An 11,639-nucleotide genomic window follows, 5' to 3' on the forward strand; every position below is an offset into this window, starting at 1 on the left:
TGATATTAGAACAAGTCTAAAACAGAAATCAGAGTTCTACACCACTGTAACAGACGGAACATATCTGAGGAGTTTCCTAAGGAGCTGGAAAGTGATCTTTGAGCAGTGGCATCAAAAAATGATCCAAAGCACACTATAGCACCCCTAGTGGAGTAAACCCTATGTGTGAGTGAATATGTGAGAAATAGCGCCCCATGTGGAGCAGTTCCTAATCATAAGTGAGAGTGTCAATAATGTGTCAATAGTGAATGTGTGAGTATATGAATTAGTGAACGAGTGAATGTGCGAATTAGTGAACAAGTGAATGTGTGAGTGTGTGAGTATGAATTAGTGAACGAGTGAGTGTATGAATTAGTGAACGAGTGAGTGTGTGAGTATATGAATTAGTGAATGCATGAGTGTATGAATTAGTGAACGAGTGAGTGCGTGAGTATATGAATTAGTGAATGAGTGAGTGCATGAGTATATGAATTAGTGAATGCGTGAGTGTATGAATTAGTGAACGTGTGAGCGTATGAATTTGTGAAGGAGTAAGTGTGTGAATTAGTGAGTGTGTGAGTGTATGAATTAGTGAACGTGTGAGCGTATGAATTAGTGAACGAGTAAGAAATCATTTTAAAAAATTACATTTAAAATTTTAAAAATGCTAATGATTTAAATAAATAAATAAATAAATGAGCTAATCACAATTATTTCCCAAAAATCAGTCACTTTAAGCTTTAAGAGATCCAAGTTTCCATTGTTTTACTGCACTGTTCCAATTTATTTTCATAATTATTACAGTTACACATTACACAAGGTACATCTTCATTCTTAACACGTGAATTCGAGTCTGCACCTAACATTTTTCTGTGGAAAAAAATGTTGAAAGAATGACAAAAATGTGAAGAATTTATTTTTTTTATCTTTGTGCAAAACAAGAAACAAGCTTTTTTTATTATTAAATCTTAAATCATTGTTAAATATCTCCTCTTCTGCTCACTGTGCTCTGTCCACAGGAGAAATCACTCCTGAAGCACTGTTTTCTTAGTGTAGAGTATTTTAGTCACTCTCTTAACTGAGCTGTGGGTAGTTCAGGGTTTAGCTGACCTCGTGATACGTGTGTGTGTGTGTGTGTGTGTGCGTGTGCGTGTGTGTGTCACAGCAGAGCTGACCTTGACTCAAAGTCAAACAATGGCCAAAAGCCCCCACCTCAACATCTGCTTAATCCATCACTAAACTCACACTGACTCCACAGCTCCATCACTGCTCAGGAACAACATCCTTCCTCCACTGCACTGTCCCCTAAATCACACCTAGCCCTTTCACACCAACACTGAACTGGTTCGGTTATTGTTTGCTCATCTGGAAATATTCGGCACAATCCCATCAACAAAAATAGGTTCCCAAACCAGACACATCATTCCCAGCTGGGACCAGAGGACAGTAGGCTCTTCAGAAGGAACCGTGACGGCATCTGTGAGTGAATTGAGATAAAGAAGCTCCAGAAAGAGCTCAGAGCCTCAGATAAAGTGTCACAGTGGAGCTGGACGGGTCATTCACAGAGAATGACGTGAATAAATGTAAATAAAAACAGGAAAGTGCTCTATTTGTGAGTTCTGTCGACTTTTCTCACTGTTCATTAACTCCTCAGGACAAATCGGAGTTCAGACACAGTGATGCTGCAACTGAGCCCCACAGCACCCCCCGCTGACAACGAATTCTCTTCCTCCATTGACAGAGCTCCAGACTGTTCACTCATTCACGCCGTTCCCCCACTGACGCCGCTCCAGACTGTTCACTCATTCACGCCGTTCCCCCACTGACGCCGCTCCAGACTGTTCACTCATTCACGCCGTTCCCCCACTGACGCCGCTCCAGACTGTTCGCTCATTCACGCCGTTCCCCCACTGACGCCGCTCCAGACTGTTCGCTCATTCACGCCGTTCCCCCACTGACGCCGCTCCAGACTGTTCGCTCATTCACGCCGTTCCTCCACTGACGCCGCTCCAGACTGTTCGCTCATTCACGCCGTTCCTCCACTGACGCCGCTCCAGACTGTTCGCTCATTCACGCCGTTCCTCCACTGACGCCGCTCCAGACTGTTCGCTCATTCACGCCGTTCCTCCACTGACGCCGCTCCAGACTGTTCGCTCATTCACGCCGTTCCTCCACTGACGCCGCTCCAGACTGTTCGCTCATTCACGCCGTTCCTCCACTGACGCCGCTCCAGACTGTTCGCTCATTCACGCCGTTCCCCCACTGACGCCGCTCCAGACTGTTCGCTCATTCACGCCGTTCCTCCACTGACGCCGCTCCAGACTGTTCGCTCATTCACGCCGTTCCTCCACTGACGCCGCTCCAGACTGTTCGCTCATTCACGCCGTTCCTCCACTGACGCCGCTCCAGACTGTTCGCTCATTCACGCCGTTCCTCCACTGACGCCGCTCCAGACTGTTCCCCTCATTCACGCCGTTCCTCCACTGACGCCGCTCCAGACTGTTCACTCATTCACGCCGTTCCCCCACTGACGCCGCTCCAGACTGTTCACTCATTCACGCCGTTCCCCCACTGACGCCGCTCCAGACTGTTCGCTCATTCACGCCGTTCCCCCACTGACGCCGCTCCAGACTGTTCGCTCATTCACGCCGTTCCTCCACTGACGCCGCTCCAGACTGTTCGCTCATTCACGCCGTTCCTCCACTGACGCCGCTCCAGACTGTTCGCTCATTCACGCCGTTCCTCCACTGACGCCGCTCCAGACTGTTCGCTCATTCACGCCGTTCCTCCACTGACGCCGCTCCAGACTGTTCGCTCATTCACGCCGTTCCTCCACTGACGCCGCTCCAGACTGTTCGCTCATTCACGCCGTTCCTCCACTGACGCCGCTCCAGACTGTTCGCTCATTCACGCCGTTCCTCCACTGACGCCGCTCCAGACTGTTCGCTCATTCACGCCGTTCCTCCACTGACGCCGCTCCAGACTGTTCGCTCATTCACGCCGTTCCCCCACTGACGCCGCTCCAGACTGTTCGCTCATTCACGCCGTTCCTCCACTGACGCCGCTCCAGACTGTTCGCTCATTCACGCCGTTCCTCCACTGACGCCGCTCCAGACTGTTCGCTCATTCACGCCGTTCCTCCACTGACGCCGCTCCAGACTGTTCGCTCATTCACGCCGTTCCTCCACTGACGCCGCTCCAGACTGTTCGCTCATTCACGCCGTTCCTCCACTGACGCCGCTCCAGACTGTTCGCTCATTCACGCCGTTCCCCCACTGACACCGCTCCAGACTGTTCGCTCATTCACGCTGTTCCCCCACTGACACCGCTCCAGACTGTTCGCTCATTCACGCTGTTCCCCCACTGACACCGCTCCAGACTGTTCACTCATTCACGCTGTTCCCCCACTGACGCCGCTCCAGACTGTTCGCTCATTCACGCCGTTCCTCCACTGACACCGCTCCAGACTGTTCGCTCATTCACGCTGTTCCCCCACTGACACCGCTCCAGACTGTTCGCTCATTCACGCTGTTCCCCCACTGACACCGCTCCAGACTGTTCACTCATTCACGCTGTTCCCCCACTGACACTGCTCCAGACTGTTCACTCATTCACGCTGTTCCCCCACTGACGCCGCTCCAGACTGTTCACTCATTCACGATGTTCCCCCACTGACACTGCTCCACACTGTTCACTCAGTCACATTCACATTGTTCTAGATCCCTGTTTTCCATTTACACAACTCTAGAAATGTTTGTCCCATTCACACTGTTCTAAAAGATCCTGCCCCTTTCACGCTTTTCTAGAATGTTCTGTCCAACCTAAGATCTTCTAGAATGTTCTGCTCTATTCACAATGTTGTTCACATTCTTCTAGAAGGCTCTGTCCCATTCACACTGTTCTAGAAAGTTCTGTCCCATTCTCTTGATTTGGGTCTGGATCCTGGAGTCACTGGGTGCAAGGCAGGAGCACATCCTGCACGGGGCGCTAGTCCGTCACAACAGTGCCGCATGTTGAGTGTCAGTGATGAATGTCCAGATGTGAACAAAGTCAGCAAATCTTGTGAATCACTATATTCCCAGAACAACATACACTTCTTTAGAAACACAAGTGCTTCTACTCACTGGTTTCTTTAGGTCCTCCAAGGTTCGCTTTACTTTTAAACAACTTTTAAACAACTGTAGTCAATCTGTTCATGTACAGTTCCCACATAAGCCGAACAGCACCACGGCAAATGTCAGGTACAAGCTAGAGAACACAAAGCCTCCCACGTTGGACAGTGGAACAGTGGAACGGTGTTCTCTGGAGTGATAGAACTCCACACCAATACCAGTGCGTAGTCTCCGCAGAAACAGAGCTAAAGAAGGATTTGATCTGACTCGCGTTGGGTTCAAACTCTCTCAAGAAGTTTTCTTACAAAGTGGAAACATCTGGAGATTTAAATGCAGTTGACGAATCAGCTCTGCCTATCGGTACATGTGCATTTAATATACATGAGACATGCACAGATTAATGCAGATATTAATTTGAAACCATTAAAAAGCTGTTGATGACAAGCCCATGAGCCAAAGGCTGCGGAGATCGACAGCACTGAGTTGAACTGATTGGTTGAAGAAGGTAGAATGATGTATTGGAGGTGTGCATTAGTGTGAAATAATAGACGTTATCAGTGTGTTACTGCCGTGGACTAGAGGCTATTAGGGCGAGGTTTGAGAGGAGTCAGTCGTATTAAATAAAAGCAGTGTAATGTGTGTTTAAACAGGACATGGAGGAGGCGCAGCACGTGTTTATATCAGTGCACATGGTTTCAGGGCGTTTCACTCAGATTTACTCTCGAACCAGACGAAGGGTAGATCGGAGAGATGTGCTTTGCGTGCGCTGTTCTGAGATCAGATTTGGCGATGATCTGATGAATGAGGGCCACTGTCACTTTTATAACAGCCCTGAACCCAGTCGAAACACTCACAGATCATTAGTACGTCAGACCATGAGATCAGACAGAGACAAATCAGAACAATGCAGGTGAACAATGCTGTTTGAGTTGTTTTTGTGCAGGAATGTCACTCTGTGAGTGTGTTGCAATAAAAGCAGAACACTAGTGACATCACACACACACACACACACACAGATATGCAGAAGCATATAACTGAGAACAATAAACTGCATACAATTGACTTCATTATATCTGCAGTGAAACAAAGAATTAATTATCACCCCCTACACTTCCTGCAGTCTATTACAATCTGTCAAAATGATTCATTCACTGTCTGTAACCCTTATTCAGTTCAGGGCGGCAGTGGGTCCAGAGCCTACCCAGAATCACTGGGCGCCAGTCTTTCACAGGGCGACACACACTCACACATTCACTCACACCTACGGACACTTTTGAGTCTCCAAACCACCTACCAATGTGTGTTTTTGGACCGTGAGAGGAAACCGGAGCACCCGGAGGAAACCCACGCAGACACAGGGAGAACACACCACACTCCTCACAGACAGTCACCCGGAGGAAACCCACGCAGACACAGGGAGAACACACCACACTCCTCACAGACAGTCACCCGGAGGAAACCCACGCAGACACAGGGAGAACACACCACACTCCTCACAGACAGTCACCCGGAGGAAACCCACGCAGACACAGGGAGAACACACCACACTCCTCACAGTCACCCGGAGGAAACCCACACAGACACAGGGAGAACACACCACACTCCTCACAGACAGTCACCCGGAGGAAACCCACTCAGACACAGGGAGAACACACCGCACTCCTCACAGACAGTCACCCGGAGGAAACCCACGCAGACACAGGGAGAACACACCACACTCCTCACAGACAGTCACCCGGAGGAAACCCACACAGACACAGAGAGAACACACCACACTCCTCACAGACAGTCACCCGGAGGAAACCCACGCAGACACAGGGAGAACACACTGCACTCCTCACAGACAGTCACCCGGAGGAAACCCACACAGACACAGGGAGAACACACCACACTCCTCACAGACAGTCACCCGGAGGAAACCCACGCAGACACAGGGAGAACACACCGCACTCCTCACAGACAGTCACCCGGAGGAAACCCACGCAGACACAGGGAGAACACACCACACTCCTCACAGACAGTCACCCGGAGGAAACCCACACAGACACAGAGAGAACACACCACACTCCTCACAGACAGTCACCCGGAGGAAACCCACGCAGACACAGGGAGAACACACTGCACTCCTCACAGACAGTCTGATTAATCAAAAACAGATTTTGGTCAGCGCCAAATCAGCAGCATCTCCTCAGGCTCAACTCTGATATGCACCAAACAGCCATAACATTATGACCACCTCCTTATTTCAACAATAGGAGAATCAAGGAGGTGGTCATAATGTTACGGCTCTGATCAGTGAAGGAGCGTATGATGTATTTCCATACCAAAGTATGATGAAACATCAAAGTATGCAAATCAAGTCCCTTGGCCCCGCCCCCTGATTACACTCTCCTCCTTCCACATTCTTGCACTTTTTCCTGCTGCATTTCACTGCATCGCACTGGTTTCAATCAGAGGCAGCTGAAGCCAGGGGTGTGTATTAACCCTTTAAGAACATTGTAAACCAAATGCAGTTTTCATTATTCATAAATTACACATTATACAAATAAAACAGTTCATCAGTTACTAAACACAAAGTGAGCGTTACTGTGAGAAAAACATCAAATTGGAGATAACAGGAAGGGTGCCATGTTAGTAATGAGTCAGAGAGGACTGTGGGTAGGAATCAGGTTTCTGTATCGGTTTTGTGTAAGCATTCCCACACACTGAGCTCCTTTAAAACATCAGAGTGAGGTCATCATTCTCACAATTAAACATCACTCTCTCTCGGTCTCACACACACACACACACACACACACACACACCTTCCAGCGAAACATCTGAGGGGTTGATTCAACTTCAAATAAACTGAACTCCCCACCATTACACATACACTCAAACACTAACACACACTGGGACCTGTCACTGACTCATAAGAGGTTCCTGTGTGTGTGTGTGTGTTTGTGTGTGTGTGTGTGTGTGTGTGTGAAAATGAGATAAGCATCAAACCAACAACAAAAAAATGCTGTGTACATTTCTAAGCAAAATACTGAAAAAGTCAGCACAGCAGATCATTCCAGATAAAGTCCATCTCTGTCCTGACCTTCACCGGATCGTCTCCGCCCGACACACTCTACATTCAGACAGCCACTGTTTCTTTGTTAAATCTAGTTATATTTAAATTGTCTGAGTGCTCATTTGCATACAGCAGCTCTCAGATATCAGCACCGCAAACAAACCCAGTGATAAACAGGGCCCTGGTGAAGCAGGTCTGTCTGTCCGTCCAGACCATAGGCAATAAAGCAGCTGTTTCTCTCTCACACACACACACACACACACACACACACACACACACACACGGAGTGGACATTAACCTCAACACTGGAGTGGTCACTTCACTGGAGCCGTCACAGACTTTTCTACAGAAATCACAACATAAATAAACATCAGAAAACTCTGACATTGTTGTTTCTATATTATTCTTGTTATGACACGAGCCACAACAGACAAGAAGCAGGAGGGCGCTGTCTCCACACTGCTGAACGTTAGCCCAGTGTCGTCACTCCGCCCACGCAGATCACACACTGTGCGCCCGGCAACAAAAAATCTATAATCATCATCATCATCATCATCTTAATAACGACACTTTTAAATTAAAAATGTGTAAAGCATGTTAATAGATAGCTCTGTGAAGGACTGGCGCCCCCTGCAGGGTGTGTTCCTGACTTGCACACAATGATTCTGGGTAGACTCTAGACCCACCGCCGCCCTGAACTGGATAAGGGTTACAGACAATGAATGAATGAATGAATTTGTCTTAAATCCTAGGCTAGACCTAATGCTAGAACACTGTACTGTGTTTACATGCGTTTACAGAGTTCAGTTCTTCTGTTATTAATGACTCACTGCACAGATCTTGTTTTTAAATAATGGTGGTGGTATTTATCTACAATTTTAGATTATTTTATTTATTTATTTTAATGTTTGCTGCTGTTGTGAATGGTAAATTTGTTTAGTGTTTTATCAAGATTTTAATTTCTCCTCTTCCTCATTTACAACATTAACATCGAGAAGTTATTTTGAAAATAAAGAGAAACTCATTTACTCTTTTTTATTGTTCAACTAAGAACCCACAGTGTCATTCATGAAAAGCACACAATAGCACACCCTGGTGGAGATGGACTTAAATGTGTGAGTGAGTATGTTACCTAGTTAATGAGTGAGTGAGTGAGTGAGTATGTTACCTAGTTAATGAGTGAGTGAGTGAGTGAGTGAGTATGTTACCTAGTTAATGAGTGAGTGAGTGAGTGAGTATGTTACCTAGTTAATGAGTGAGTGAGTATGTTACCTAGTTAATGAGTGAGTGAGTATGTTACTTAGTTAATGAGTGAGTGAGTGAGTATGTTACTTAATTAATGAGTGAGTGAGTGAGTGAGTTACTTAATTAATGAGTGAGTGAGTGAGTGAGTTACTTAATTAATGAGTGAGTGAGTGAGTATGTTACTTAATTAATGAGTGAGTGAGTATGTTACCTAGTTAATGAGTGAGTGAGTATGTTACTTAGTTAATGAGTGAGTGAGTGAGTGAGTATGTTACCTAGTTAATGAGTGAGTGAGTGAGTGAGTATGTTACCTAGTTAATGAGTGAGTGAGTATGTTACTTAGTTAATGAGTGAGTGAGTGAGTATGTTACTTAATTAATGAGTGAGTGAGTGAGTGAGTTACTTAATTAATGAGTGAGTGAGTGAGTATGTTACTTAATTAATGAGTGAGTGAGTGAGTATGTTACTTAATTAATGAGTGAGTATGTTACCTAGTTAATGAGTGAGTGAGTGAGTTACAAAACTATTTATAGAACTTTTCAGACACTCTAAAGTGGACCTCCATGAGAACATCAGAGGAACTTCAGCACTTGTCACTAATGAGTGAAACAGCAGTGACCTGCACAGACACAGACAGTAAAAACAAAGCCAGCACCTGTTCCTCCCCAGCCCTCAGCCTTCAGCCCGCTCCGGAGTGTGAACCTTTCACTGAAACTGACCATAACTCAGTGTGGACAGAGCTTTCCAGCGAAACAAGGAAACTAAAACTCTTAAACACACACACACACACACACACACACACTCCTGAACTGTGTCTAAATGTATTACTTAATTAACCGACACGAACAACGTGTTTCAGTGACAATGGCCCAACATTTAAATCCAATGTTTACAAATCTCAGATAAGTTTTAGTTTAAAGTTTGTAAAGCTGCCACTCAGGCGCGCGCGGTGTGTGTGTGTGTGTGTGTGTTTGTTTGTTTGAGGGTCTTACCTTGAGTCTGACGGACCCCCATTGCGCTGCTGAACTCTCGCTACGGACTTTCCCCTTTAAAACAATGAGCCTTCGCTGGATGTAGGTGACGTCACCCTTTTCACGCGACTCCGCATTGCGCATGTCTATATAATTCATCCGCGCTAGGGTCCATGGGAAGTGTAGTTTCTCAAAGAAAAGCCATACATTTAAACTTGAAAATAGTTTTTACGACTTCAGTTAGGATTATTTCAAACTGAGCGGTGCTTCCCGTACATTTTAGTTTTTAATTAAGTTATAAATATGTCACGGATGGTTTTTTATTTCTTTTTACCATCTTTCTTAGAGGTGGCACGGTAGCGCAGCAGGTAGTGTCACAGTCACACAGTTCCAGGGTCCTGGAGGTTCCTGCTCCGGGTGACTGTCTGTGAGGAGTGTGGTGTGTTCTCTCTGTGTCTGCGTGGGTTTCCTCCGGGTGACTGTCTGTGAGGAGTGTGGTGTGTTCTCCCTGTGTCTGAGTGGGTTTCCTCCGGGTGACTGTCTGTGAGGAGTGTGGTGTGTTCTCTCTGTGTCTGAGTGGGTTTCCTCTGGGTGACTGTCTGTGAGGAGTGTGGTGTGTTCTCCCTGTGTCTGAGTGGGTTTCCTCCGGGTGACTGTCTGTGAGGAGTGTGGTGTGTTCTCCCTGTGTCTGTGTGGGTTTCCTCCGGGTGACTGTCTTTGAGGAGTGTGGTGTGTTCTCCCTGTGTCTGTGTGGGTTTCCTTCCACGCTCCAAAAACACACGTTGGTAGGTGGATTGGCGACTCAAAAGTGTCCGTAGGTGTGAGTGTGTGAGTGAATGTGTGTGTGGGTGTGATGCCCTGTGAAGGACTGGCGCCCCCTCCAGGGTGTGTTCCTGCCTTGCGCCCAGTGATTCTGGGTAGGCTCCGGACCACCGCCACCCTGAGCACACACACACATGCACATATACGCACCGACAATACCAAACAACACACACTAACAATACCACACACACTATCAAGACTAGCACCCCCCCCCCCCCCACCCAGAAACCCTAACACTAAAGGCTAAACACTTTTCACTGAGGGGTGGCTCGTTAGGCACTGGGCTTGGGCCTATTCTGATAATTTATTGTCTGTTCAGTCTACATAACCAGCTGCTACACACACACACACACACACACACTATTCTCTTAATCTGCTGTAATTCTGTCTGTGGCCTGTTTTTGTCAGAATCAATCCCATTGGCTGCCCTCCCCCACGATCAGCGTTTAGAACAAATATCTTTCAGCTTCAAAAAAACGTCTGAGTCTAAGCCTCTGGTTTCGTGTGGAGACTACACTACACTCTTTAAACATAGCATTTAAACAAACTGACCAGCCATTTCATTACAAACACCTAACTCTGCCGTGCTTTTAATGCTCAACACCTCAGGGAGCTGCTATGTAACTCTCACACACTCACTCATTCACTCTCACACTCACTCGCTTACTCACTCACTCATTCACTCTCACACTCACTCATTCACTCTCACACTCATCCATTCACTCACTCGCTCACTCACTCACTCATTCACTCTCACACTCACTCGCTCACTCACTCATTCACTCTCACACCCACTCATTCACTCTCACACTCATCCATTCACTCACTCGCTTACTCACTCACTCACTCTCACACCCACTCATTCACTCTCACACTCATCCATTCACTCACTCGCTCACTCACTCATTCACTCTCACTCATTCACTCATATTTACATACACACATTTACACACTCACAAAAACACATACATAATCCTTCACTTACATACATGACATGATCACTCATTCATTCACTCACTCGCTCACTCACAATGGAACTGCACCACAAGGGGCACCTTTCCCTCACATACTCACTCATGTTTAGAGGCTGCTCCACAAGTGGGTGCTATTATGCGTCACATCAATGACAAATTGCCTGACGTACTGTATGTAAATAATATCTGTTCTGATTGGCTGGCCTCTTTTGTGCCACAACACTCTGTAAAACCCTCCCACAGGAGGCAAAGACCTCTGTTTTTCTCCCTCAATTTTTACTTTGTGGTGTTGGTTCTGTGTTTTCCCGTCCCTATCTCTGGAGGTCCAGGGGGCGCTATAAGGAGGTTGGGGCCCAGTGTGATGCCGTTTTTGGGCACACAAACTCGGGCTGTGCCCCTGGGTGTCGGAATGTCAACTGAGGTGAAATGAATCATATTAGCAAGCTGTGAGAAACCCGCAGGTTCTCCAGGACAGGTTCTA

The 11,639-nt window shown here is 46.9% G+C and overlaps 1 protein-coding gene across 1 annotated transcript in view; it reads right to left on the reverse strand.

Moving 5' to 3' along the window:
• The window catches only part of daam1a (dishevelled associated activator of morphogenesis 1a), a 69,359-nt gene extending 59,886 nt beyond the window's left edge, over window positions 1–9,473 (reverse strand). The window contains exon 1 of the mRNA XM_066675960.1: window positions 9,384–9,473. The gene's annotated coding sequence lies outside the window, so the exon portion shown is untranslated. The remainder of the gene's footprint in view (window positions 1–9,383) is intronic.
• Window positions 9,474–11,639: the final 2,166 nt, after the last annotated feature.

The sequence above is a fragment of the Hoplias malabaricus genome, chromosome 1 (genome assembly GCF_029633855.1).
Source record: "Hoplias malabaricus isolate fHopMal1 chromosome 1, fHopMal1.hap1, whole genome shotgun sequence".
In the NCBI taxonomy this organism is placed as follows: domain Eukaryota; kingdom Metazoa; phylum Chordata; class Actinopteri; order Characiformes; family Erythrinidae; genus Hoplias; species Hoplias malabaricus.